General features: G+C 39.1%; 1 long non-coding RNA gene and 1 pseudogene across 1 annotated transcript in view; both read left to right on the top strand.

The window, feature by feature from the left end:
• The window catches only part of LOC128586057 (uncharacterized), a 77,463-nt gene extending 63,062 nt beyond the window's left edge, over positions 1 to 14,401 (top strand). The window contains exons 2-3 of the long non-coding RNA XR_008380173.1: positions 13,911 to 14,029; positions 14,322 to 14,401. This is a non-coding gene — a long non-coding RNA (uncharacterized LOC128586057). The remainder of the gene's footprint in view (positions 1 to 13,910; positions 14,030 to 14,321) is intronic.
• Positions 14,402 to 15,085: 684 nt separating this feature from the next.
• On the top strand, positions 15,086 to 23,850 carry LOC128585429 (BUD13 homolog; annotated as a pseudogene).
• Positions 23,851 to 24,901: the final 1,051 nt, after the last annotated feature.

Below are 24,901 nucleotides of genomic sequence, written 5' to 3'. Positions count from 1 at the left end.
CCGGTCCTTTCCTCCCGGCAGGCTACATTTCTATTTAGTCACACGTGGATGGTTTCTTGTGCTTTTCCCGTTTAAGTACCTATGTCCATTTCCATAGCTCTTCAAAATTTCAGGAAGGAAATCTGCAATCACCTTGAACCACCACTCTCACCACATTGGGTGATAAGGTCCCTTCTTTGTGCCTCAGCTCAGTTCATTTTCCTATCTGAATTGTCCTCTCTTAGAAATCCATGAACTTCTTCATATTCTGGCTCAACATTAGATTTCTCTGAGAAATTTAGTCACCATTCCAGTTGCTTCTTTGTTTCTTGATGACATTTATGAACCGTATTGATGTTATCTTAAGTCTTCTTAAACATTTTCGCGTATATCTTGTGGGCATTTTCAAGCAGGATCATCCTTAAACTAGTGTGAGTGTTCAATAGATGATAACCTTAACTCATGGACAGATTGTGGAAATTCATTTCCATCTCCCTGCCCTAATTTTATAATTTTTTCTAGAACCAAAAATATATGTCCCATTAGGATAGTATCCCTATTTCTGACTTCTAAGTACAAGTCACTGAATAAATGTTTATATGCACAGAAAAGGACAAACTATAATGAACCAGAACAGGTTCATTACAGGTAAATAGCAGATATGTTTCAGATATTTTATTTTTGTTACAAAGAAATAAAATATTATGGATATAGTAGAGCTCCCTTTTGTAACCTTCTCCCATGGAGTTTCCCTTTCTCTATTTCTAGAGGCAACACAAACCTTGACTGGTGAATTTACTGCCCAGCTCTGTTGCTAAATATGCATCTCTCTGTAATCACTATATTTTTAATGTTTGTGTTTTAAAATTTTACCTGAATGATGAATTTTGTTATTTTCTCTAACCCAAGAATTTTGTTATTTTCTCTACCCTGAGAATTTCTGTAACTAAACAGAATTTTAACAAACGATGCACTCCACCATCTTTATGGGGATTACTGATATGTTTGGGATTATTTCTAGCATCTTCCTTGGGATTTTTGGTTTTCTGTAATTTTTCAATGCTCTTTTTACAAATCTTTATCTTTGTATAAGTGACTCTTTATTGCCTTTTTGCTTCCACATTTGGAAAATAAACATTCTATTTATCTTTCTACTGGGGCTATCCCTTTAAATGCAAAAACAAAACGTATGTATCATTAAAAAAATTCCAAGTCTGTATTTACCTTCTCAATCTCAATCTGTTACTCTCTGTTCATTTTTCCCTATGTGAATTCAACCATCTATGTTTTCCTTTTTCCTCTTTGTATAGAAAAATGGTTATACTATACACTGTTTGTTTGTTTGTTTGTTTTTGAGACAGAGTCTCACTATGTTGACCTCAGTAGAGTGCTGTTGCATCACAGCTCACAGCAACCTCAAACTCTTGGGCTTAAGCAATTCTCTTGCCTCAGCTTCCCAAGTAGCTGGGACTACAGGCACCTGCCACAATGCCTGGCTATTTGTGTCATTGTTGTTTAGCAGGCCCTGGCCGAGTTTGAACCCACCAGCCCCGGTGCATGTGGCCAGTGCCCTAACCACTGAGCTACGGGCAAGGAGCCTCTTCTATAGCTTTTAAACATCTATGCCAGTAATACAACTCTTTATCTCCTTCTTTTAAATGGCTACATAGCAAGGATGCTGATAGCAAACATTTGCTGAGCGATTACTATGTGCCAAGAGATTTGTCTCATGTAGAAGTCACAACAATTATATGTGGAAGGGGGTCCCATTTCAGAGATGAGGATACTGATGCTTAGAGAGGTGTGGTAGGTAGAAAAGAATTCCTAGAGATACCCATATCCAAATCCCTGAAATTAGTGAATAAGGGGACTTTGCAGAGGTTATTAGAGCTCTGGACACGGCCAGGCAAGGTGACTCATGCCTGTAACCCTAGCACTCTGGGAGGCCTAGGCCGGTGGATCACTTGAGCTCAGGAGTTCAAGACCACCCTGAACAAGAGCAAGACCCAATCTCTAATAAAAATAGAAAAACTAGACGGGCATTGTGGTGGGTGCCGGTAGTCCCAGGTACTTGGGAGGCTGAGGCAAGAGAATCATTTGATCCCAGGAGTTTGAGACCAGCCTGAGCAAGAGCTAGACCCCATCTCTACTAAAAATAGAAAAATTGGCTGGGCATTGTGGCAAGCACCTATAGTCCCAGCTACTCTGGAGGCTGATGTTAGAGAATTGCTTGAGCCCACGAGTTTGAGTTGCTGTGAGCTATGACACCACAACTAGCCTGGGCAACAGAGTGACTCTGTCTCAAAAAAAAAAAAAACTGAGGACCTTGAGAGGGGGAGATTATGCTGGATATCTGGGTGGGCTCAATCTGATGATTTAAGTCCTAAAAAGTGAAATGTTTTCCAGCTTGATTAGAGAGAGGTGAAATGGTGGAAGAAGGGTCAGAGAGATGGCAGGAGGATTAAACACCCTGTTGCTGCTTTTGAGATGAGATCTATGTGAGGAACTAGTGAGAGAACTCTAGGAGCAAAGGGCAGCCCTCAGCCAACAGCCAGCATAGAAAGAGACCTCAGATTCAGCCCCATGGAACTGAGTTCTGCCAACACCTGCATGAGCAAGGAAAGGGATGCTCACTCAGACCGTAGAGAGAGGAACCCAACCCTGCCAATCTGTTGATTGTAGTTCATAATGGACTTCTGACCTATTGAACTATAAGAATAAATTTGTGTTGTTTTGCACTTTTAAATCGTGGTGGTTTGTTAGGGCAGAAATAGAAATGAATGCAAGTGGCCACAACTAATAAATTGTAATGACATGGAAACTCAAACTCAGGTAATCTGATTCCAAAGGGTGTGTATGGGTAAATCACAAGTTGTTTAGTCAGTCTTTATCAATGGGCATTTAGATTGCTTTCAATTAACAGTATTTCAGATAATGGGATAGATTTCCTTATAGCTGTATCTTCATACACATTAGTTAGAATTTACATAGGGAAATTCCCAAAAATCAAATTGAAGCAAAGGACAAGCACATCAAACATGTTTTATAAATACAATATAACCTCTGTAAGTTGACTACTCATGAGACTGTAACAGACTGGTCAACATACAGAGGTGGTCAACATAAGGAACTAGGCTACTGCACTGATAGGAAAATATAGTGCATGTCTAGTCTGTGAAAATTAGGTCAACTTAAGGAGGTGGTGAATGTAGGGAGTTGGCCAACTGTGGAGGTCCTACTGAACTGTCGACTTGCCTTGCAAATGCAGCTGTTAGACAAGAACTAAAATCAGTAGAAAGAAAATAAACAAAGAATAAGAATGGAAGTAGCTCACTGGTGTCAATTTCAGCAAAGCAAAGGACTGAAATGACAACATAACCGAAAGTGACTTTGTCTTGAATTTAGTTGGGAAGCCTGCAGATCTCTGCTTTAGAAGAGTCCCTCGGCTCTGTCCTCTCTTTATGCTTTATGGGTAAATTCATCACTTTCCACTTTTACTTCTGAGTCTCACTGTTTGGCCCTTGAAGCAATAAAGACTGAAAACAAAATAGCCTTTTCAGTAAGTGTCATTTGTGCTACACATCCATTCTAAAGAGCTATAGTACTTCAAACGAGCTAGAGTTGCCCATGTGCACAGTTAGATATTTGAAAACACAAATAGCATGTGATTAATTAATGATCGGCTTTCTGGCAGGGCCCTGGCACCCACCTCTGGGAAGACATCTTTGATAAAAGAAAATTAACACAGCAACCTCACATGCAAGGGGCCAGTGAGTACATGCCATTTTACAGGTGTTGCTAAAAGAGGCCATCATCAGGATGCAATGGCCACTTCCTAGCGTGACCCTAGAGAACAAACCTCTTCTATTAGCAGACCCCAGGCTCTGAAAGACAAGGAATATTTCTTGCTGGAAATAACTTTTACTTTCTTTAGGCATCTTAACTTCGTGCTCTTACCTGTAAAGTGGTTGGTTTCTTTTTTCTTTATGTAATGGTGATAAAAAAGTATGTTTAGAATAAGTCAGCTGGATTCAGTTTAAATGATTCTGATTTGTTGGCAACATCCAAAGTTGAACATCATGCTTCTGCTTGACCTGAGGCCCGATCAGAGTGTTGACCTTGGTCTTGCCAATGTCATAGAGTTTCTTCACAACCTGTTTGATCTGGTGCTCGCTGACCTTGACATTCACAACAAATACAAGTGTGTTGTCTTTTGTCTTCTTCATGGCTAACTTAGTGGTTGGGGGAACTTGATAATGGAATACAGATCAAGCTTGTTCCTCCCAGGGTGCTCCTCTGAGGATATTTGGGCTTCCTTAGAAAGCTACAGTGCCTTGGAGCTCTAAAATGTGGGTGATGTGCAGTTTTTCATTCATTTATTTTTTTCCGGTAGATAGGGATGCCTTTCAGCACTGCCTTCTTGGCCTTTAAAATCTTTGCTTTGGCTTCTGCTTTGGGAAAGGGAAGGGCTTCCTTCTTTGCTTTAGGGGCTATCTTACAGAAAAAGTGGAAAGTGGTGTCTTTTACTCCTGGCTTACACCAGTGCTTTTGTTGAGGTTGTACATCTTTTTATTTAATTTAATTTTTTATTAAATCATAACTGTATACACTTATGGGGTATGATGTGATGATTTGATTTATAATATGGAATGCTTAAATCAAACTGATTAACATAACCATCACCTCACTTACTTATTTTTTTGTGGTAAGACATTTATAATTTAATCTTAGTTATTTTGAAGTGTACACTGTATTGTGCACATTAGGTGAGACCCCACCAAATGCCCTCCATTCTCCCACCAATCGCCCTCCACCCTCCTCCTCTTCTTTCTCTTTCACTAGACTATGTTTTTTTTTTATCATTTGTATGAATGTGTAAGTATTTATGTATTGGTTTCATGATAGTAAGGAGTACATTGGATACTTTTTTTCCCCCATTCTTTTTTTTTTTTTTTGGGGGGGGATTCATTGAGGGTACAATAAGCCAGTTACACTGATTACAATTGTTAGGTAAAGTCCCTCTTGCAATCATTTTTTCCCCCATTCTTGAGATACTTTACTAAGAAGGATATAGTCCAACTCCATCCATGTGAACATAAAAGATGTAAAGTCTCCATCATTTTTAATGGATGAATAGTATAATAGCATTCTTGGTTTTTCCCATTGTGCTCTTTTCCTTTGTTTTAGAACTTTCTTTTCTCTTATCTACTGCCTTGGAGATTTTGTTTTTCTCCTTAGGCTATGCCTTTAAATCTTTAGAGTTGTGAAACCCTTCGATGGGACTGGTAGGCTTGTTTTTTGCCCTTGTACTCAACTTCTTGCTCCTAGGACATTGTAATAAACATCTTCTTAGTTGTGAAATGGAAAGATGTCTAATTCATGAGGTTTCTTTGTTATTGACTTTTGCTTCATTTTATCTAAGAAACCAGAGTGGCAATTTTGAAGTCTAGCAAATTTAAGGTATTATGATGAATAATGTAATGCATCCTATTTATTAAACACTTACCATATACCTAACACTATTAGTTTTTTTAAGATGCTCTAACTTATTGAAGCTCTCAGGGCTGTTCTATAAGGTAGGTACTATTATAATCCCCATTCCATTGCTGAGGAAATCAAGGTTTTAAGTAGTTAAACAACCTGCTCAAGGCTGTACAGTAGAATGATAAAACTGAAATTCAAACATAGGTTTATTGGACCAGTCTGCACTCCTATCCACTGCACTATAATGTCCTTGGCTTTTCGTATTATCTGTATGCAATGCTTCCAGGAACATTTTTAATCAGAAAAAATCTAAACACAGAGCTAATGAACTGTGATGACAATGGAATAGGAGTCAGGAGAGGAAGTCCTCGCTGTGGCTTTAGCTGAGAAGTCCCTGGACCAGTCATTTCACCAGCCCCAGACTGTGTTTTTCTCATCTGTGAAAGCACCAGTCTTTGAGCATCCTTAAAAATCCTGATTTCCTTTTCTTTAACTTTTCCTGTATTAAGATAGATGAAACCCACTGCTCCTGTATCATCTGTGACCATTAAGGCTGCTGTCAGATGAGTCAGTTGGTACAGGGATACTTGTTCTGAAAAAAAGAGGGAAGAAGCAATGACTAAATGCTACCACCCTGGCAGAAAGCAAGCTTAGCATAATGACTCAAGTTCAAATCCTAGAAAATCGGGGGTAGGGGAAGGAAGGTAGATATATTCTTCCGTCTCCAGTTTTCTTTGTGCACATTCATGACTGACCATAGAAATGTGGGTGAACCTGTAGCTCAGCATTAATCACCATCCGAACGTGTTCAAGCCATTAGAATAATAAGGCTACCACATTGCGTAGCTAGAAATGAGACTCAGCCTCAGAGAAGACTTACTGATTTTCTCAGGCATGCATCTTTAGTCTACCACATAGCTTTTTTTAAATCTCATTTTTTTTTTTTTTAAACAGAGTCTCACTTTGTCACCCTTGGTAGAGGGCTGTGGTGTCATAGCTCACAGCAAGCTCAAACTTTTGGGTTCACGTGATTCTCTTCAGCCTCCCAACTAACTGGAACTACATGCACCTGCCACAACACCCAGCTATTCTTTTAGAGATGAGGTCTTGCTGTGGCTCAGGCTGGTCTGGAACTTGTGAGCTCAGGCAATCCAATCCACCCACCTCAGCCTCCTGGTCTATCTCATGTTTTATGAATTAATATGTTGACGTTCTAACCCCTGGTGCCCCCAGTGACTGTGTTTGGACATAGGCCTTTAAAGAAGTAATTAAGAGGCCAAGCAAGGTGGCTTATGTCTGTAATCCTGGCACTCTGGGGGGGCCAAAATGGGAGGATCCCCTAAGCTTGGGAGTTCAAGACCAACCTGAACAAGAGCGAGACCTTGTCTCTACTAAATAATTTTTTTAAAAATAGGAAAATTATATTTATAATTTACTTGTACTTTTCTTGGTTATGTTACTATGATTCAAGATCTGGATGATGGTATTATTGGTTTTTCTGTTGCACCATGGTGATTCAGAGTAGGATTACCTACAAGATTTTACCCCAGCCAAAGACTATTGTTGTGAGTCTAACCTCTGCCAACTTATGTCTCAATAACAACGTATCATCCTTTGTTTCCTCCATTAAATTACAGCAAAGTCTTTTACTGCAAAAAAGCATCAAATCTAGGAACAAAAGAAAGTTTTGAAGGAAAGAAAATGTACTTCCTTTTAAAATAGGTTAGTGATCAATCAAATACACAGATTCAGTAGACAGTTGAAAATATGGTTTCAGAAATAGGTCTAGTCTAGAGATATGGATTGGTGAATTGTAGAAATAATAATTGAAACAACGAGAATGGAGAGGATATAGACCAAAAAGGAAAAACCATTGAACCCTTAGGAAGCAAATATGTGAGATAGAAGCAGAAAGTGAACAAAATAAAAAAGGAATAATAAGAAATTAAAGAGGAAAACCAAGAGGATTGTAAAAATAGGGGCAAATTTCAAAAAGAAGATGATAGTCACCATTATCCACCTTGAAGGATTTCTGCTTCTGGCTCTGATAAATTTACTAGTACCAGTCCTCTTGCCATAAATAGCTATGAAACTGAATGAAATATATGAAGCACCTGTTTTCAGTCATTGGAATTCAGGCAGCACTGAACTTTGATTCCTGGGCTAAGGGAAAGATGAGATGAGCTTCTTAGTTATCCTGAGACTCTAGAAAATGGAGCCAAATTTGATAGCAGTTGCCTTGTTCAGTTGAGGAGCCAGAGATCAGAGTTCAGGGCTATTGAGGTAGTTGAAATTTATAGGTCAGGATGACAAAGGAAAAAGACCTGCCAAGAGAAACAGGTCCAGAAATCTGCATAGGGGTACTCTTAAGTCTTTGGCTGAACATAGGTTTCTCATTCTCTGGGTAAAACCACAGAGTCTGGCAGAAAACAACTAGTGGGGAGCTGTGAGATGAGTGGATGTAGAAGGTCCACAGCACTGGAGATGTGGACGTTCTGGGTGGAGAGACCTCACTGATGCCCTGGAATTCTCAGTGAAGACCTCAGGAGGCCATGTGTTAGGAGATAGGGCTACTCTACTTAGAGTTAGGGCCACTCTAGCCCTAGAGTAAAAATTACTCTGTGTTCATTCAAATAAAGCTGGAAAACAATCTTGTGAAAATCAAGCTGACTCACCAGCACATTAAAAGGACAAAATTCAACACTCTTTAAATACAGATCCAATTAAAGTTGCATTTAATGGGCTCGGCACCCATAGCTCAGTGAGTAGGATGCTGGCCTCATACACCAAGGCTGGCAGGTTCAAGCTAACCTGGGCCTGCTAAACAACGACAACTGCAACCAAAAAAAAAAAAAAAAGAAAAATAGCCGGGTGTTGTAGCAGGCACCTGTAGTCTCAACTACTCGGGAGGCTGAGGCAAGAGAATCACTTGAGCCCAAAAGTTTGAGATTGCTGTGAGCTGTGATGCCATCCACTCTACTGAGGGTGACATAGTGAGACTCTGTCTCAAAAAAAAAAAAAGTTGCATTTAATGTCTAGTATACAATTTAAAAATTGTATGTATGTATGTATATATATATTTATATATATATATATATATATATAAAGAGGCATGGCCACAACAGATTTTTCTTTCTTTCATTCTTTCTTTTTTTCACTGGCGACAAATATCCTTATTAAAGACACTACCAAAATTTGGGCAAACATTTCAAAGCAGATTGGTAAAGACAATGTTTCCCTTTTCAACTGGTAGCACTTTGAAAAGACAATACAATCAATCAGACAACATGAACTGAATTGACATTAGTTCAAAATCCTTTAATTTTTGACCACATAACTTAGTTCCCACATGATAAAACAAGTGATAGTGTAAATGAACATCAACAGATTAACTCTATGAAATGGAATTTTGTGCTGTTTGATGAATCACATTACATTATGTATCCACTCTTTGTATTCTTTATACCCAAGATGAAAAAAAACTTTAAATATACCTCTCATGTAGGTAATAGCTTCTTTGCATATTTTTCTCCAATAAATACTTTATAATAGTACATAAATAGATTACCTACACATTTAATTTTATAATTTTGTTCCAAAGCTATATATCTGCTTCATTTTTATAACATATCAATTTTTGCCCAACATTAATAAAGCTGACAAACTGTTGAAATGGAAATGCTTTTGTCTTCCACAGAAGACATAGCAATTTGACAGGGGAAAAAAAAATCCTACAGTAACATTTGTCAGTTGTTAACCTGAGAGATTTATTTTTCTTTTCTTTTCTTTTTTTTTTTTTTGAGACAGAGCTTCAAGCTGTTGCTCTGGATAGAGCGCTGTGGCATCACAGCTCACAGCTCATAGCAACCTCCAACTCCTGAGTTTAAGCAATTCTCTTGCCTCAGCCTCCCAAGTAGCTGGGACTACAGGTGCCTGCCACAACACCTGGCTATTTTTTAGGTGGTAGTTGTCATTGTTGTTTGGCAGGCCCAGGCTGGATTTGAACCCACCAGCTCTGGTGTATGTGACTGATGCCTTAGCTGTTTGAGCTACAGGCACCAAGCCGAGATTTATTTTTTAATAGAAATATACTCAGAGATGACAGAGATGTTGGAATTAACAAACGAAGGCTTTAAAACAGCTCTTATAAATATGTTTAAAGATTTAAAAGAAAATATGAACTCAAGTGAATAGGGGAAAATTCTTACTAGAAAAATGGAAATTATAAAAGAAAACCAGCCAGAAATTCTAGAACTAAAATAATGTAATACCAAAAAAAAAAAAAAAAAATCATGAAATGAGCTTAGCAACAAACTGGATTTTGCAGAGAAAAAAACAAATTTGTGAACTGGAAGACAGGGTAGCATAAACTATATGAGCTGAAGTACATAGAGAAAAAAACCTGAACAAAATGAACAGAGCCTCATTGATTTGTGGGATAGTATGAGGTGGCCTAATATCTGTGAAACTGGCGTTCTAGAAGAAGAGATTGGGGCAGAAAAAATATTTGAAGGAATAATAACTAGAAAAAAATCTAAATTTGATGAAAAATATTAACCCACGAATCTAAGAATCTCAAAGCTCTCCAAGCATGACAAAAACAAAGAAAACTGCTTCTAGGCACTTAGTAGTCAAATTTATGAAAGCCAAGGTATTACAGAGAAAAGTCTTAATAACAGGCAGAGAAAAAAGGCCCATTCTGCACAAGACCCAAGGGAATAATAATGCCGACTTCTTAACAGACTAGAAGAGAATCAAATAACACCTTTAAAGAGCTAAAAGAAATAAAATCTGTTAACCTGGAATTAGAAGCCTACTGAAAATATTTTTTAAAAAATGAAAAGGAGGAAGAAGGAAAGCAAGAAAAAAGGGAGGGAGAAGGGAGGAAGGAAGGAAGAGAAGAGAGTAAGGAAGGAAGGAAGGCAGAGAGGAAGGCTGGAAGGAAGGAATGGAGGGAGGGAGGAGAAAAGGGAGGGAGAATAAAAGAGGGAGAAAGGAAAGAAGGAAGGAAAGAAGGAAGGAAGGAAGGAAGGAAGGGCAGGCGGTAGGAAAGGGAAGGAGGGAGAATAAAAACAGAGAATTTTTCAATAGTATACATGTACTGTAAGAAATGTTGAAAGAAGTTCTTCAGGATGAAGGAAATGATATCAGATGTAAAGTGAGATCAACGTGAAAAATGCATAATGCTAGAAATGGTAAATGTATGGATAAAAAGAAATTACTTTTTTCCTTGCTTTTTACTGAATGAGTAAGACTCTTAGTTATAGAGCTGAGTTCTTGGTAGATGTTGCAGTAGTCTGAGAGTCAGAAAATCTGGACTCTTCCTCTTCTATGAACTTAGATGAGTGCCTTATTCCTTATCTTGGTTTGATAATGGGCCAAATAGGACTTTCACACTTCAATTTGTCTCTCATTGGCAAACATTCAAAAAATCATTTTATCTTTTGTGCATATTAATACACAAAAATTTTAATGTGCATATTAATCAGCCAGGAATCTTGTTAAATTCAACCTACAATAATGAAATTATTGTATTGGTAAAAAAAAATACACAAATAGATCAATAAAATAAAAAACAAATATATTCTTTTTTTACCCCCCCCTTTACTTCTATTGTTACTTTCCAACTTTCATACTTAAAATGTCTCTCTTAAAAATTGTATAAAGTTGGTTCTTATCTTTTTATTTGGTTTGAGAATCTCTGCTTGCTAATTGCAATGTTTTAGTCCAATTATATTTAATATAATTTTCTTCCTTTCTTTCTTTCTTTTTTTTTTTGCAGTTTTTTTGGCTGAGGCTGGGTTTGAACCCACCACCTTCAGTATATGGGGCCAGCGCCCTACTCCTTTGAGCCACAGGCACTGCCCTAATATAATTTTCAATCTTCCATCTTGCTAATTGTTTCTCCTATTTGTTTTGTGTCATCTTTGTTATTGTTTCTTTGTCTCTCCTTTCCTTCCTTCTTTTGGATTTGCTGAGACTCTTTACTCCATTTTATCTCTTCCATTGACTTGAAAGCTATACCTCTGTCTTTTTAGTGGCTGATCTAGTGACTAAAACATGCATCCTTAACTTAGCAGTCTACTATGATTTCATGTGCAGTGTAAAAACTTTACACATGTGTAGTGTAAAAACTTTGCAAAGGTATACTTCCTATTCCCCAACCTGTCCTTTGCACTACTATCATACCTCTACATATGCTAAAAGCCCCACAAGGTTTTACTAAATGTTCTTTAAACAATCAATTGCCTTTAAAAGAAATTAAATAAAGTTGATATTAAAGCAATTCTGGAAAATTTTCTAAGCGAGTCCTTTGATTACTGTATTTTCCAAATGTAGTCTGTCAAGTCCTTTGCAATCCCTACCTGCTAGGCTGGGTGAAACAATTCTTCAGTGAAGTCACTGCTACAGGCCTGACAGCTTCTCCTCAGAATCTCCAGAATTCAACTTGAAGAAAAAGGAGAGCAGGATGCATAGAAAGGAAGGGAAATACTGACAAGTAGATAAGGAGAATGTCCACTTTATGTCTGTATTTTAAAGTCTCATGAAGCTTTACTTTTAATGAAGTATAATTTGAAGATGTATTTCTTTTTAGAAGGCAAGTTATAAGGTACTTGGGGGTTAGTTCACCCAGGGAGATGCTGGTAATTATATTTGAATTGTCAGTAATTTGAGTTACAGCTCTAGAAAGCAAAATGCAAGCACTAACGAAGGAGTTTTTACTTGAAATCTCTGGGTGAAGAAAGAACTTTGCTTCCTCTCAAAGTCATCTGTTGTTTAAAGAAAATGTGTGATTAATGATTTGATAATATATGACATGAAGGATTACATTTTTAAATTATGTTACACTTTATAACCTTATCTTTTAAATAGAAAACTGAGATTATATTAAATTCGCAAGTGTCATATTTGAGTTAAAGTTATATTCAACACCATACTATAAATATATATTTCCTAATCACCTATATGTCTGTACAATCATTGTGTATCTCAATTGAAATATATGCTCACATTATACATTAAATCTGTATTTCTTTTGGACATTCTTGTATTTTATAAGAATAGAAAGAATTTTCTATACTGAGAATAGAAATTTTGTTAACATCTGAATTATGCTCAGCGTAAAAAAGAGAATTGGGGCCATTTTAACGTCAATATCCTTTCTTGGCATAAAATGGTATCTATTTATTTTAATCTTCAGAGTGTTTCAAAGTACCGTAGTCCTTCATCTTTGAAACTACTATGTATCCTATGCCAGTGGAGGGCATGATGCCTGGCCATTCTTTGCATTCTTAGTGCTGTTCATGGCTGTGTTTCTTTATCTCATGGGCTATATGACACCTTTAATTTAAACAAGCCCTCATGTTTGTGATTGCTATGCACTGAGTTATTGGCTGTGTGGCTGGCCTTCTAGCTATTCACTGGGCCTGAGCTCATGGGAAACAGACAGAGTTGTGAGAATCCTGTAGGTATTCTGTTAGGTTAAATCATGCTGCTGGTATCCAAAAAACTTCTGGCATTAGCTGAGCATTCTGGCAGGTACCTGTTGTCCCAGCTACTAAGGAGGCTGAGCTATGAGGATTGGTTGAGCCCAACAATTTGAGGTTTTGTGAGCTATAACACTCTACTAAGGGCAACAAAGTAAAACTCTGTCTCAAAAACAAAAACAAAAAATCTGGTATAAGAATTATTTTTTTCTGTTTTGAATTAATGAAGCAGAAATACAAGCTGTGACCCATGGCTGTAAATAGATTTTGTTGTTTTATGCAGAATGTCCTTGAGGTTAGCAACTGTGAGAAGATAGGCTGTGTTGTATTCATTTTATAGTATTGGTGTTCATACAGAATGATAGCAGGAAGACAAACTGGTTTTATTTATTACTGGTTATTATTGGTTAAGGATGTCCCTGCGAGGCCTTGTGGTGTTAGATTAAACCATATGACACTGCTATTTGTGTATATAATTTTATATGACTTAACCTAAAAGGAAGCAAGACAGCTTCAGTTCTAGGAGATAAGACACATTTTAATTGGTTTCTCTACGTTATTGTGAGTCTGCTACAAATATTTTAAATTAATACCTATAATTTAAAAATTAGAACTTGAAAGACAAGGCTTGTTTTTCCTTTTCTTACTCTGTTTTTACACTGTGCCATTCCACTCTGGCTTTCAAGAAAAATGGAGACTCTATAAACAGAACATCTCCCGATATTTGCCATCCTGTAGCCCCTTGCTCGGTAAACAAGTAAAAACACAAATATTACTTGATCAGTTGTGGGTTCAAGTCATCTTTCAATCCTTCTAATGATAATTGAAACTTGCAGCTGTTCCTTTATGAATTTTTATGAATTCCTTTTTCTGTAAAGAAGACAATTTCATCACAGGAATGTGCTAGAAGTATGGAAATGCCTTCCCTCTCCCTCTTCTTCTACGTTTCTGTATTTGCAGTTTCATCTGTACAGAAAAGGAGCTCCTGTAGCTTAGGCTGTGAATTTTCAGTAGGAAATGCTTCAAAATACACAAAGCAAGAGCTATTTTCAAGACACACCTTCTACAATGATATTCAGGTAAGTTAAATTTTAGATGTCATCCTTTATAGCTAAACCACATTTAATTATGTTAATCAAAATGTACCTACATTCAAGTTTTCTTCTGTATCAATATCCCTGGATGGATTTAAATCACATTGAAAGAAAACATCTATTTTCTCACATTTTCAAATACCAAGCAGGTTTCAGAACTTGGTCTTCAGCATGGTTGTTTTTGCAAAAAAAAAAAATAATAATAATGTAATTCAGCCAAGGCTGATCTTGTTTTCCCTTTATTCTTTAAGCCAGAAGCAATTACTTTTCATTTCAGGATTAAGCAGCTGTAACGTTGCCATTTGTCGCTGCAGCTCCTGGTTTCAGCACGTCTCTCTGGTTCCCAGCCAGTCCTGGGTGTTCAGGTAGCAGCTGTGGCTGGGAGTGCCTCTCCAGCCCACATTCCTTGGCCATGAATTTTGCAGCCCTGTTTATCTGATGAAGACCTCCCAGTAGTGAATTGCTCATGACATTGTCACACAGGCTTTACTGAATGATATGGAAAGATACTAAATATTTTTCCAAATTGAGGGTCAGAATACAAACCGATCCTCAGTTTCCCAGTCCCTTTGCTCTGGCCGGTTGCGCAAAGGCCTGGTATTGCGATCTAATGAGAGCTTCCTACATAAACCACATTTTTACAGAATGCCTACAGGTCCTCTCTGGTGGGGACTGTCACCTCAGCCTCTGTAGAGAATTTTCAACAATTACATTTGCCCATTTACTGAGTCTTACTTGCCTGCACTAATTATTTGCATCAATTTATGCTTTTAATCTATAAATGCAATCTCTCGCTTCAGCGTACGGAGACCTCACTTATTTTTCACAAAACCCGTGACTTAATTTTGGATAACAGGGATCGCTTTATAGCGTGGCTTTCTCATGATTTCACGCATCTTCATTTTGCTTTCCCAAACCAGATGGCAAATTCCTTGAGAGAGGAAACCCCAAAGAGACAGGTAGATAGGCAAGAAGTTCTGATAGAAAGCCCTCCTGTGCTCTAAGGAATCTAGAACATTTGCCCTAACACGTTCAGCAGAGATGTTCTGCACCGGTGCAAGCTCCTCTCCTGTCCCCCGCCTGCCCTCTGCTGGAACTGCTAACCAGAGTGAGTTGGCCAAAGCAGGACATTGTGTCCTACCGGAAATGTGGGAGAGCAGGGGCTTGTCTGGCTGAGGGGCAAGTTGAATGACTGATCTGTGAGTCCACAACCTCAATCTTTGAAGCTCCTGGTGAACTAGCAGCCTCCTTCCTAGACTCCTTCAGGTTCACCGTGCACAGGGATGGGATTCTGCCTCCCCGCCCGAGATGGACCAAGTGACCTTGTGTGTTCTCTGCCTCCTCTGCGCTTACGTCATCTCTAAAATCACCCAATGGATGGCAGACAGCTACACCATGCCGTGCCCTCCCAAACTCAGAGGCCCTCCCCAGTGACCAGCCCCTCGGAGCCTTCACCACCTTCATCTATGAAAGGCGTTTACTAGGGGCCGGCCAGGCTACCAGTCTGGAATGCAATGCAGGAGCTAAGTTGGAAACTCTAGACAGGTTTCCTGTTTCGAAGGGCAGCAGGACGTACAGCTTCTGAGGAAGGCCTTTGCCCTTGGAGAGGAGAAACAGGAGTATGTGGTTCCCCGATGCCCTCGCCCTCCTGCCGTCTCCTGGGTGCCGGGAACTGTCTCCCTGTGCGACCCACTCTTGGTCAGATGTCAGGTATCATGGGAAAGAGAGAAAAAACATGATTTTTGCTTTTTGTATTATTATAGGAGGACACTCCCTGGGGAAGCAGAATCCATTAGCTGAATCTATTTCAGTATCTGTGGTTAATGAATTTAGGCAGCCTTAATGCTATTGTATTAGGTAGCCTTTAAGAGCTGTTCTGGTAAATGCCCATCCCATAAATACTAGCACTACTCTGTGTCTGTAATACCCTTTTGGAAGGGTGAATCTGAATTATGATCCAGATATTAATCTGCATACAATCCCATCCAGAGAAAGCAAAGATGCTTCCTCATGTTTGGAACATTTTTCAGTACATTTAGAAGTGGGGAAAAAACCTGCTCAGATATGACATTCTACATTCTAAGTCAATCTGGTGGCTTCCAAAAACCATAACTTTGAATATCAGATTCACCACTCTACCGACTAAATAATCGATTTCCATATTTCATTCTGTAAATTAAACACTAGGCTTTGAATTACTCAAAGAAATAGCAGTGTTAGCCAATAAACCTTTCTTTATAAAATGACAAGATTTTAATTTATTATATGCATTAGCATTTATTCATGCCTAAGATTTCATGAATCAATTTTCCATTTTAAAAAGATGTCTCTGGAAACAACAGTAGGGGAAATGCTGAGTTCCAAAAGCAATGTTGTGAAAGGCACAGGGTTGGTGTTCTGGGCACACACAACCAAGTTATGGTCAATTACTAGGCAGCTCCAAGTATAAACCCACATTTTTAAAACTATCTACCTTATGAACTGACTCTTTTGGAATGTCAGAATTTTAAAAGGAAAATATTTAAATTTCACTATTTAAGAGGTGTGGTATATTTGTTCAATATTATAGCAACCTCTGATATTATTTTAAAATATTTATTTTGCCACTTCAGCAGCTTTTTTCTCCACTGCTCTTGGGTTTTAATTTTGTTTGCAGTATGACATTTCAATAGTTGGCTTCAGATTAAATGAATATTTGTATTTGGTGGTGATTTTATTAATTAGTTGCTTTTGAAAAATATGTTAAGCTGAAAGTTACTCCAAAATAGAGGCTTTAAGAATCACTACCACCAAGTTAACTTAAAATCATTTCATTCACGCAAATAAAAATGTATTTAACACATATGAGGACTTATCCATAGGCAAGCTAGGCATAGTATCTGGGGCCCATGATACTTTTAAAGGCCTATGAAAGTGTTTTAATCTTTTAAAAACCAGAAGAAAAAGGATTTGGGGTGAAAGGAAGTATTTATGTATAATGTTAATCTCCATACTGACGTCATAAAATATAATTTTTAATATTTTTTAACCGAAGCAGAGGCCCATGAAGACAAAAGCTCCCAGACCCATAAAAGTCATAATGTAACCAACCCTATGTACTATTGGCCCAACTTGGTCTATGCTAGATTCTAGGAATAAAAAGAGGAGCAGAATGCAGTTTTTTCCCCCAAAGCACTTATTGTCTAATGAAGAAAATGGACATAAAACTGATAGTTCTTAATGTGACTGGTTTCCCTGACATTGTTTGAAATAGTAATTACAGACTGAAAAACACAGGATTTTACTCCAAAATGTCATTTAACACATAGGCTTGGTCTTATCCTTCTATCAATTAAACTTATACAAAAGTAAGCTTTATATATATATTTTTTTAATGCTGCGTAGACAACATAACTTTGTATTAATATGTTTGTTCATTTCAAACACCCCTGATGCTGCTATCGAGACCTGTAAGTCAAGATGTTCTAGGGCCAACGGAAATTCCAGTTCCTGGGTATTCGTGGTCCATTAAGGAAAATGAGAAATGAGATTTAGTTAGCACAGCTTACTTACTCATGTCCTACCAATTTTTTTGAGGCTTCAGACATGGAACAGAATCTTGGCTGCACCTTTCCCCTTCATAAAATTTCCCATTTATATAAGATTCAGCATTTATTTTTTTCAATTACTATTTCTAATGCTGTCATTGGCATATTCAGAATGTTCTCCTTAACCTAAATCTTACTTGTTAATATTTGAGCTCATTTTCACTTTTTTTGTCATCATTAGAGAATGATTTCTGAACATTTTCTATTTTTAGAGCAATTTTACCCGCATTATCTTATTGCACACACAAAAGCATTTTTGAATAAGGAGAGCATCATAGGACGTTGGAAAGAACACAGACGCAGACAAACCTGGATCTGAATCTCAATTCTGCCCATCAAGCTGTGTGACCTTGGTCTTTTCATTTAGCCTCATTTGCCTTTCAGCTTCCTCATCCCGGAAGTGAGGATCATTATGCACGTTCTCACCAAGCTGCTCACTGTACCTAACAAATGCAATCAATGTAACCTGGCTCTTTGTACCCTCAATGAAAAAAACAAAAAGAATTAGAAAAATATATGGTGAGCATTAGAACAGTAACTGGAATACAGTAGATGCTAAGTAAGTAGTTGCTACTATTATTGATCATACTTTACAAATTAGGGAACTGAAATACAGACCTATTAAATACTTAGGCCAGTGTTGGTGATCTAGGGTACCCAGTTATTTCAGGCAAATTGCATCCTTAGTTTTTTTTTGTTTCATTTTGTTTTGTTTTGAGGCACAGTCTCACTCTGTTGCCTTGGGTAATAGCTCACAGCAACCTCAAACTACTGGGTTCACGTGATCCTCTTGCCTCAGCCTCCCATGTAGCTGACTACAGGTGTCTACCACAATGCCCTGCTAGTTTTTCTATTTTTAGTAGAGAGGGGGCTTTCATCTTGCTCAGGCTGGTCTCAAACTCCTGAGCTCAGGCAGTCCCCCTGCCTTGGCCTCCCAGAATGCTAGAGTTACAGGCGTGAGCTACTGTGCCCCACTGCATCCTTCATCAAGCCTTCTTGAGGATGAAAGTGTATAATACAAGGAAAGTGCAGAAGCAAAAGGCATAGAAAAAGCACTGACAATAGTTTGACCAGATAGATGATGAGTATTTATCAAGCACCGTGTAAATATAAAGCATTCTGTATACAAATTGGGCCACTTTGGGTTGCAGACGACAGAATCCTAACTTACTCACACATGCAAAAATTTGCTGGCTGATGTCACCCAAACGCAAGAAGTAGAGAGCTGGTCTTAGGGATGTCTGGATTCAGTGGCGAGAATACTTTTAGGGCTTATACTCTCTGCTTCTGACTCCTGGTTCTAGTTCTGTTTGCAGATGAAATTTCTCCATCCTGTGGGGAACATGGCTCCTAGCAGCTTAGATTGTTCATCTTATCCTAGCAACAGTCCTACCAGCAAAGAAAGAAGATTCTTCCTCTCTGACTCCAGCCTGGAAACAATCCCAAGAAACACTTGCATTGGATCAGATCATATATTCTTCTCTAAACCAATCACCATGCCAAGAAGATGGGGTAATATGATTGGTCCAATTAAGCGCACATGTTACCCTTTGTCATTAGAATGGAAGGAAGTGTATTGGGCAAACAAAAATAGTAACTTTTACCTTTAATGAGATTTTATAGAGAAATTAATATTTCAGTGGTAGAGATGGTTCAAAGAGCCAAGAGACTAGCATCTCAGAATATTTGGCTAAGATTCCACAAGCCCGGAGTGAACATGTCACATGGACTGTTCAGTCAAGTAGGAAAGCCAGTCATACTCTTGTCCCTCAGTTGTGTTATCTCATAGACTACAGATTTAGATTTATTTCTTAACATGCATACTTTCCAAAGAAGAATCTTATAAATACCTGAGTATTATCTTAGAGAAAGCAGAACTCTCTAAGAGCATGATTATAGCCTGGACCACAGAATTGACATCCCCATTGTTTGAAAAATTGCAGGATGCCTTGTCCTGTTGGAAAGCATTATTCTAACAGATTGCCTAATGCTTTCCCTTCTTGTAGAGTGGGCTGGGGTGGGGACTCAAAGCAGACTTATAAAGTGGATTTGTTACAGTGAATGAACTTCTCTGAATGTCTTTGCTGGGGGGACTTAAAACATTGAACTGTTCACTCATGTCTGTAGTGCTTCAGTACCACTCGCCACTACATTAGTGGAACAACCATTACATTGTATTAGGGATCTGGTGAGCTTGTGACTGGTTAAAGAGTCAGTGTTTTGACATTTTTTGCCAACATCATTATTTCCCCACGAGTTTTACATTTCTCCTGTCAGGTTGGCCTTCCATTCAAGGTTACCTCAATTCCTTTCAGGTCCTTCGTCAGGAATCTTTCTAGATTATTCTTGTAACTCAAAATGTCCCTGTCTTTCCATGAACTTACTTTTTCTTCTCTTACATTTCAGAATTTGAGGTATCCTTACTCTTTTCCAGCACTAAATTCTTCCCTCTTCCACCTCCTTAGGAAACTAACTCCCTCCATCACTTCATTGTCTAAATCTTCAATTATCCCTGCCCACTGTACCTTTCTTCACTTACCCACCTACAAGGCTACCCCCTTGAGATAGAGTAAAATGAGATCGTGCATGGGGAAATACTCTGTTGCTCTGAAGTGGAATATAAATACAAAATAGTATCAAAATCCTGTCTTTAATCTTCACAATCATTTTTAAAAATTGCCAATATGAATAATTTCTTGATTTTACTATGTCATTGTTAAATTTGTCTCCTAAAATTCTATTTTGTGGGGTCCATGTCTTCGTTTATCTTTATTCTAGCATTTGATACAGTTCTCTCCCTCTGACCTCTCCTTTTTCAATGCTCATGTTTTTCCTTTTACCTGTGAATGGGAATGAGCTCTGTGTTCTCACGCCATCTCTCTCCCCTACTTATAAACACTCCTTGAGACCATCCACATTGCTTTCTCTTCTCTGGGAGGAAAAGCCATTTTAACTTTATTCTAGAGATCATTAAATCTTCTCCTTCACCAATACTCTTCTCAGAACTTGCACTAAATATGTTGAGAATGTAAAGTCACATCCTGCTACAAGTTAACTACTGTTTATAAGCAAGAACATGACAAAATCACATGTCTTAAGTATACGTCTTTATTAATTTGCATCTTCACATATCGTCAGTAACTTCATGTTAGGGCATTTCGACCGCATTTTATTCAGAAGGCTGAAATTTTGAGGATCTAAAGCTGTGTTAATGATATACCCTGAACATATTACTTGAGTTTTGATACTTTTTCATCAATCCTCAGGATGTCATTCTGGTTTATGTCTAACCTCATCAGAAACATGACCTTTCAATCTCCAGGACTCAAGTTCCCTCATTTTATTCCTGGAGATCATGTTAACAAAGAATGATTCAACACAGCTTTAGTTTCCCCAGTTTTAACATTAAGGATGTTTGATATAATAATAGCATACTGTGTAGCTGCAAAAGAGAATAGGAGAGCTCTTTATATGTTTATGTGGAAAGATATCTGTTAGAAACTGCTATTTATGTCCCTCTCAAAAATGCCTACCAATGGTCAAGGGATGGATTAACAAGCTGTGGTATATATACTGTGGTATATCTATACCGTGGAATACTACTCAGCCATTAAAAAAGATGGAGACTTTACATCCTTTGTATTAACTTGGATGGAAGTGGAACACATTATTCTTAGTAAAGCATCACAAGAATGGAGAAGCATTTGATATGAGGACAATTAATGACCTAGTACACGGTGGGGAGGGAAGGGGAGAGAGAGAAAGAGGGAGGGGTGGGGAAAAGGAAGAGCAGAAAGAGGAAAAGAGGAAGGGGATTGGGAGAAGGGAAGAACAGAGAGAGGGAAGGTGAGGGTCTCGATGTGTGACACACCTTTTGGGGGCAAGACAATTATAAGAGGAACTTTACCTAACAAATGCAATCAGTGTAACCTGGTTTCTTGTACCCTCAATGAATCCTTAGCAATAAAAAAATTAAAAAAAAATATGTTCATCACACCACCAGTGTGTGATGTTTGGATATAGGGCCTTTGGGAGGTAATTTAGGTTAGATGAGGTTATGAGGGTGGGGCTGTCATGATGAGATTAGTGCCATTATAAGAATAGACACCAGAGAGCCTGAACCGAACCATACTTGCACCCTAATCTTAGACTTCCAGCCTCCATACGGTAAGAAAATACATTTCTCTTGCTTAAGCCACCCAATCTATAGTATTTTATTTGGTCAGCCTAAGATGGCTGATACAATCTCCAAGATTATTTTTTTAAGTGAGTAGAAAAGGGTGCCAAAAATGTACTACAATTGTGGTAGAAAAAACAAAAGAATTTATACTTGTATTGGCTTACAAATCTATTTTTAAAATCTTGGAAAGTTTAAATGAGAAATTAATAATATTGGCTACCTATTTTGCAGGGATAGGAACTTGGCAGATAGATGACAGGCTGAAAAGATGACATAGCTCTATATCTTTTTATACTTTTTGATGCTTAAACTATGTGAATGTGCTGCCAGTCCAAGAAATTAAATAAATAAAACTTACTTAAAAATAAATAACAAGGGCGGCACCTGTGGTGTGGTGGGTAGGGCACCGGCCCCATATACCCAGGGTGGTGGGTTCAAACCCAGCCCCTGCCAAATTGCAACAAAAAAATAGCCGGGGGAGACTTGCTCAGGGCCAATATAAGCTTTCCAGGCAGGCAGCCACAGGTGAGGACGTCTAACCCTCACAGTTTGGTAAGTGATGAAAGGCACCTGTGAACTGCACCAGAGCCAGATGAGCCCTAAGGCAGAAGTAACACCCTGAGGAAGGTGCTTTGAAACACTTCTAAGGACCAAGTGATTTTGATACGAACATTGAGATTTGACTTGTAAAGAATGCATTTCATAGCTGCTTCTAGCTTGTATTAGAGTTCTTCCACTCCTTGACAGATGTGAGGATGAAGAATGTCTAGGATCAGGGTCACAATCCTAGTGCTCCAATTGTCCCCCTCAGCCAATTACAAAGGGGTCTCCTTGCTGGAATCGAAGAACATTCTGAATATCTCAACTGTCTAGGCCAGGAAGAAAGCAGAGATCCCTATCAGAAGGTGAGTTCACGTGTATTAAGATCCCCATTTGAACCTGCCCTCCCTCTGCCATGGCAGCAGCTGCCCCCTTCCCAGGGCCACGTGTCTGGAGCCGTGCTTGTCCAGAGCAGATGCCACCAGCAGAGGCGACAGTTCTGAGTCCTGTTGCAAGTGTCGCAAAGCACCCAAGTCTGGCGGGGCCAGCAGCCAGGGCATGAGAATTGTAGACGATGCTGAGAGCTGGACAGCTATTTCTACCACCAAACCAGACAAGGAAGAAGAGGAAGGTGAAGGAGATTTGCCTGTAATGGCTGAGTTTGTGGATGAGCGGCCAGAGGAGGTAAAGCAGATGAAGGCCTTTCCTTCCAGTGCCACATGGAAGGTTCTGGGAGGCCACCGTGAAGATCTGACCTCGTCGTCATTATCGTCATGATACCCCAGATCCATCTCCTCCCAGGAGGGCCTGGCATGATTCTCCGGATTATTCTCGTAGAAAGTGGTCTCCAAATCCATCCAGGCTTACAGAGGCTAATTCTGACCTGTCTCCACCTGGAAGGAGTCAGCCTCCTGGAAAGAGGCTGCATCTGTGGGTTCCGGGGCTAACACCGGGCTGGTGTTCACTGACAGGCCTCACCTGAAGAAACGGGGCCAAGAAATGGTGGCATTTGAAGCTGCACACCAGGATGCTGAAACTGTGTTCGTAAGAGGAACTTGAAACCGGAACGTTTCCAGGAGCAAAGGAGGAAAGCAGAGAAGGACTCAGAGAGGGATGAACTCTGCCCAGTGGGGAAAAGGGCTTGCCCAGAGCCGGCAACAGCAAGAAAATGCAGAGGATGCTAGGAAGGAGCTGCAAAGCCTCTGGCCCGCTACATTGATGACGAAGATCTGGATCGGCTGCTCAGAGAACAAGAAAGAGAGGGAGACGCCATGGCCGCGTTCATCAAGAGGAATAAGGGGAAGGAGAACAAGAAATAGAAAGTGAGACCTGGCTGCAGTGGTCCAGCCCCTCCTCCCAACACACTTAATATCTGGCCTGGGTATGGCTGGGATGTAGTAGACAGATCCAGTGGATTTGAACAGAAGCACTTTGCCAGACTTGCCAGCAGGAAAGCAGCGGAGGAACTTGCCTACAAATGGAGTGTTGCAGACATGTAACTTTTCAGAGGCTGTGGGGAGGGCTGTGGGTTGTGTCAGTGGCCACAGGACAGTAGGACATCTGTGCTACTAATCAGGGCCCACGCAAGCTAGCAACTTCTTGAACGGTAGTTTTGACCAGAGAATATTTGAGACCTGATTTTTGGACTGAGGTACCTGCACTTCTCAGGTGTGACAATACAGGCTGTTGCTGGCTTTCAGAGGAAGCATTGTTTTCTCAGTGTCCCAGAGTTTCTTCTTGATTAGGCTTTCTCTTTATTCTTTTTCTAAATGAATATACATTTATTTTTTAATTAAAAAAGAAGAAATAAAGTATAGAGAGAGGGAAGGAGGGAGGGGGGTGGGGCCTTGGTGTGTGCCACACCTTTTGGGGGCAAGACACAATTGCAAGAGGGACTTTGCCTAACAAACGCAATCAGTGTAAGCTGGTTTATTGTACCCTCAATGGATCCCCAACAATAAAAAAAATAATAAAGAAGAAGAAATGAAATTCTAATCTGAAACTAGGAATTATCAGACCCACATAAGCTCATAGCCAACATACGGACGCGTTGCATCATCTCCAACAAAGGGGCAACTTGTGTAGCCCTGGGATGGGAAGGGGAGCGTGAGCATCTGGCACAGGGTCGGACTGAGGGTTCTGGTGCCTTCTGGAGAAGGGAGCCACTGTGCTCATCTCCAGTGTTGATCCCACTTCCTGCCCCCTCTCCAGCCCCTGTACTTCAGCTTAACTTCTTGGAAATACTTATTTTCATAAGGAAATACAACAAATAAAAAATTTTTTAAAAATTAAAAAAAAGCCAGGCATCGTGGCAAGCAGCTGTAGTCCCACCTACTTGGGAGGCTGAGGCAAGAGAAGCACCTAAACCCAGGAGTTGGAGGTTGCTGTGAACTGTGTGACGCCACAGCACTCTACCAAAGGCAATAAAGTGAGACTCTGTCTCTACAAAATAAATAATAAAAAGACTTGATTTGGAAAAATGAGACTATATTCAAAGAAGAAAAATGTTGGTTACATTGAAAGAAGATTATTGATTAGCAGAATAATTTT

Source organism: Nycticebus coucang, chromosome 5 (assembly GCF_027406575.1).
Source record: "Nycticebus coucang isolate mNycCou1 chromosome 5, mNycCou1.pri, whole genome shotgun sequence".
Taxonomy (NCBI): Eukaryota; Metazoa; Chordata; class Mammalia; order Primates; family Lorisidae; genus Nycticebus; species Nycticebus coucang.
This window is presented reverse-complemented; position numbering and strand designations above follow the sequence as displayed.